The sequence below is a fragment of the Dermacentor albipictus genome, unplaced genomic scaffold (assembly GCF_038994185.2).
Source record: "Dermacentor albipictus isolate Rhodes 1998 colony unplaced genomic scaffold, USDA_Dalb.pri_finalv2 scaffold_14, whole genome shotgun sequence".
NCBI classification, from domain to species: Eukaryota; Metazoa; Arthropoda; class Arachnida; order Ixodida; family Ixodidae; genus Dermacentor; species Dermacentor albipictus.
Window position 1 is genome coordinate 14,900,396 of NW_027225568.1, and position 5,338 is coordinate 14,905,733.

Here is a 5,338-nt window from a genome sequence, read left to right on the forward strand (position 1 = left end):
CTCTTGGGGGATAGTGGCAACTTGCTGTTCATGACTTGAGAATGCCTGCCAAACGCACCGTAGCCCATTCTTGTTCTTTTGATTATTTCAGTCTCATGATCCGGATCCCTGGTCAATACCTGCCCTAAGTAGATGTATTCCCTTACCACTTCCAGTGCCTCACTACCTATCGTAAACTGCTGCTCTCTTCCGAGACTGTTAAGCATTACTTTAGTTTTCTGCATATTAAATTTTAGACCCCCCCCCCCTTCGGCTTTGCCTCTCCAGGTCAGTGAGCATGCATTGCAATAGGTCTCCTGAGTTACTAAGCAAGGCAATATCATCAGTGAATCGCAAATTACTAAGGTATTCTCCATTAACTCTTATCCCCAATTCTTCCTAATCCAGGTCTCTGAATATCTCCTGTAAACACGCAGTGAATAGCATTGGATTGATCGTATCTTCCTGCCTGACGCCTTTCTTTATTCGGATTTTGTTGCTTTCTTTATGGAGGACTACGGTAGCTGTGGAGCCGCTATATATATTTTTCAGTATTTTTACATATGGCTCATTTACACCCTGATTCCGTAATGCCTCCATGACTGCTGAGGTTTCGACTGAATCAAACGCTTTCTCGTAATCAATGAAAGCTATATATAAGAGTTGGTTATATTCTGCACATTTTTCTATCACCTGATGGATAGTGTGAATATGGTCTATAGTTGAGTAGCCTTTACGGAATCCTGCCTGGGCCTTTGGTTGACAGAAGTCTAAGGTGTTCTTGATTCTGTTTCTGATTACCTTAGTAAATAGTTTGTAGGCAACTGACAGTAAGCTGACCGGTCTATAACTTTTCAAGTATTTGGCGTCCCCTTTCTGATGGATTAGGATTATGTTAGCGTTCTTCCAAGATTCCGGTACGCTCGATGTCATGAGGCATTGCGTATACAGGATTGCCAGTTTTCCTACAACAATCTGCCCACCATACTTCAACAAATCTGCTGTTACCTGATCCTCCACAGCTCCCTTTCCCCTTTGAATAGCTCCCGAGGCGTTCTTTCGGCATTACTTGTGGGATTTCAAATTCTTCTAGACTCGCCAAATCAACCAAATTTCTGTTGAACACGTGAGAGGGAATTACACAGAATTATAACTCAGACACAAGTTTCAATGCCTATGCCCTAAGGGAATCAAGTTGGCACGTGGCAACACAGAATCACGAAAAGCTGTTACTTACCTCTGAAATTTTCACATCATTAACAAAGACACAAAAATACGTTACGCCACCAGCTAACCTAGATTCTTAAGCTCACCTATGCCTCCTTTTCCAGTTCTTCCTCACCTCTCCGATACAATTGAATTTATTATTTTCGCGTCTTGCCACGCGCGGACGCATATGTCACTGCTGAAAAAAAAAGACAAACTTATACGAGTCCTTCTCGCATGTTCACTTCTCCTTTACAGCTTCTTTTGCCGTTTCTTTAATTTGAAAAACAGGCACCGACACCTCGCAAAGTGTCGAACTTCAGCATAGCCATATCGTCGCCTACACCCCACATTATTATGCCACTTCTGTATGTCGTCTCAACGACAACTAGGCCCGTCTACTGAAGTCAACGTGCCTTCAAGGACCAAGCTGCATGCTCCCATCCACCACGTATCCTTCGCACCAGTCCATGTTCTTGGCTCACTCAGAACCCCGACGTTACCTACCCGCAACAAAGGAACCCCATAAGGTGCTGTTTCATCACCCACCCTTTTAAATATTGCTATGATGAAATTACCTTACCAAGTCAATGCAATACCAGGAATCAGGCATGCAATATACGCCTATGATATGACTATCTGGACAACCACTTGTTCCGAAGGAAAGAACCAAGACGCCCTTCAACAAGCGACCGACGTCGTCCAGCAATATGCAAAAACAAGTGGTCTGCGGTGCTTCCCTGAGAATTCAGAACTATTAGTCGTTCGACAGAAATCACGAAAAAACTCAATGAACTACTCCACACCACACTCACACTCGACTACAAAGAAATACCCACAGTAAACCGCGTCCGCATTCTAGGCCTCCACATACAACAGGACGGCGGAGGCGCATACACCATCCAACGTCTCGTGCAGACCACCTTCCAAATCATGCGAATGGTCAGCCGCATCACCACCAAACAATACGGACTGAAAAAACACGACGTAATACAGCTCGTCCAGGCCCTGATAATCAGCCGCATTGCCTCCCTATTGAAAAATTTGTGTGAGAAATTGAACGAGATGTATGCATGTCGCAGAGATTTGACAAGAAATGAGCGATATGCTATGCATATTGAACGACTTCTCGTCGAAGATGAGCAAAATCTCTGTGATGTGCTGCGCACACTTTTACGAAGTGCACGAGATTTATGAGATGTGCGATAAGAATGCGTAGAGAAGTGCACGAGATTTATGCGACGTGCGATGAGAATGCGTAGTGCTTGTGTGACGTGTGCGATAAGAATGCGTAGAGCTTGTATGACGTGTGCGATGTGCTGTGTAGACCTGACGAGATTATGTATGAGGTGTGAGGTGGCATGCGATGTGTACGCACTGTAGTCGTATGAGCAACATGATCTTTGAGGATGACTATGAATTGCATACAAAGTATGTGCACTTAAGTCGTAGTGCATACAAAAGCTCATCGACAGCGAGATTTATGATGAGTTGTTTGTAGTACATGCAAGAGCATGATCAATGTGCTGTATGACACTGAACCATTGTGACACATATTTACCAGAGCAAACAAGATGTTCAGAGTTCAACTTCTGGAATTTCATGCAACGAACACATACAGCCCCATCAAAGCAAGTGTCGGTACTTTTGATGCAATGATTTTCTCTTGGGGACATAGTCTCTGATGAACGCTTATGGCGATACTACTGCCTTTGCATAACGCATTCCTCAACCAACCAATAAGCACTGCATTTAGCACAATGATATTGTCAAAAGCTATCATCAGAGAATGAATCCCTTGTTCAGAGTAGATCTGCCTAAGATTTTAATGCAATATAGGAGTCGGGTACCATCAAAGTTTCATAATAAAATGCTACATGTTTGTTTGTGCACTCAATAAAAGAATCTGGCAATGTGATTATAGCGCATTGGAAACACTTCAAACAAGGACGAGTTGGCAAAGGAGTTTATTGCAGGCAGTTTGATCAGTGACAGAAGACGCATGCACTTTGTCACATCCTAATAATATTGCTTGCATCAGAGATGTCAGTCAGGGATATTCATGGACTTAATGCGTTGTACAATATCACCGTAGTGTTTCATGATGGAAGTTCACATGCCCAGTGTACAGCAATTATAAACAGTGTGAAAAATGACTTTGGCAGTCATTCCTTGCATCAATGCCTGCAGATAGAATGGACAGAATTGGTTGTGAGTGAGAACACATATTGTACCTTGGGATTAGCGAAATAGTTCTGAAAAAGCTTGAAACAACAAAGAAGTTTCATAATCCTTATGGTGATAAAAAATGGCTGTGGCTTAGCTAAGGTTAAGCCCAGGATGCGAAGCATACTAGCCTTTATTTTAACGCGACAGCGTTAAGGAGCTCGTGTCGCAGAAAAGCCGGTGTCGTCGGCGTCGGCTCAGGCGTGCGGCGCTTGCTCAGGCGCACATTTCGTTGTCGCGCCGAACGCTGCGTTGCTCGACGCGCACCGCGTCCGATGCGGGGCGCGACGCCGCGAGCGACGGCGGGAGTTGGAGCGCCGGTTCTCCTCTGTCGTGACGTCACGGTGTCACGTGATTTCATGGTCACCGCCGCGCCTGAGGAGCTGGGTTGAGCCCTCGTAATATGCTTCGCATAACGTCGGCTCAGGCGTGCGGCGCTTGCTCAGGCGCACATTTCGTTGTCGCGCCGAACGCTGCGTTGCTCGACGCGCACCGCGTCCGATGCGGGGCGCGACGCCGCGAGCGACGGCGGGAGTTGGAGCGCCGGTTCTCCTCTGTCGTGACGTCACGGTGTCACGTGATTTCATGGTCACCGCCGCGCCTGAGGAGCTGGGTTGAGCCCTCGTAATATGCTTCGCATAAAAATCAGTACAGTGCAAGTTCACGGGAATGAGTATTGGTGCATGTGAGCCAGTTTGTAAGAGCTCGCCTAATAAACCAACAATAAGCATAAGAAATTGTGCTTTTCAGTGAAAAGGTCACTCTGTTTCACGTTCCTTCAACTTTGTATCTGTCCCGCTTCAGACAGCACATGCACTGTGTCAGATTCTCTGTAGATGACACTTTCTTTGAAGCAACATGAAGTACCTCATGGACAAAAGGTGCTGTCCTGCAGCATTGCACTTTTTGTTAACCTTTTGTCCATGAGGTGCCAGGAAAAATGAGTGGGCAGCTGAAGTACACACTACTTCTTTTACAACAAGGCATTTGCATTACATATATGTCATTTAACAAGCTGTATTATACAATGCATTTATTTGTAAAAACAGAATGGTTACATTCAATCACTTCATTGAGAACAATTAAGGTTTGTGCTGGATATAAAAACTGTTCATAGCAATCTGCGACCCAAGCAATTAAGTGGCGTTAAAAAGACTAGTGAAGACCACAGATTATTCCACATTAATACTTGAGCACAAATAAGCAGTTGTGTGCATGGATTGAGAGCAAAATTGTATGAACCATTGAAGTGGTGGTCAAACAGCACCGCTGCGCTCTATGTACACTCATTGATATTGAAGAATGGCAATTCCTGAATCCCCATAATGGGTTTTACCTTTTTCTTTTTCATATAATCGTATGTGGTTTTCATTATATCTTTTCTGTATCATGTCCCCAGCGGCTTTGCGTTCTGTTTAGTGCATGTTCCAGGACATATGGTATTTTACACAAACTGCAAACACGCACACATGTGAACTGGGGAAAGCTGGACAGGTCTATACATTGTCTACTCTTTGGCTGTGCTCTTCAACTAAAGTTTTCAAACGTTGTTTGGCATTGCCTATGTTTCCCAAGAAAGAAAGCTAAGTGTATATTCCACCCAACCTTTACTGTGGGGTCGCATTTCTTTGTTGGTGGCAGCCAACGTGTAACATGCAAATTTGTAGTTGCAAGTTAATACTTCTACCATTTAGCATGTAGTATGATGTATTACCACCAGGTATGACACTGTACATACAAGGAACTGTTCGCATTCTCTCATCACAGAAAACTTGAGCCAATTGACTTAGCGTTAATGCGCGGGTAACTGCGTTATGTACTATGTTTTTAGCATAGCACAAGTTTTAAAAATGTGCTTCAGTCCCATGACACAGGTGCAAATGCCACAAATTCCCACAATGCAGGTTTTCTTTATATGCTCAACTTT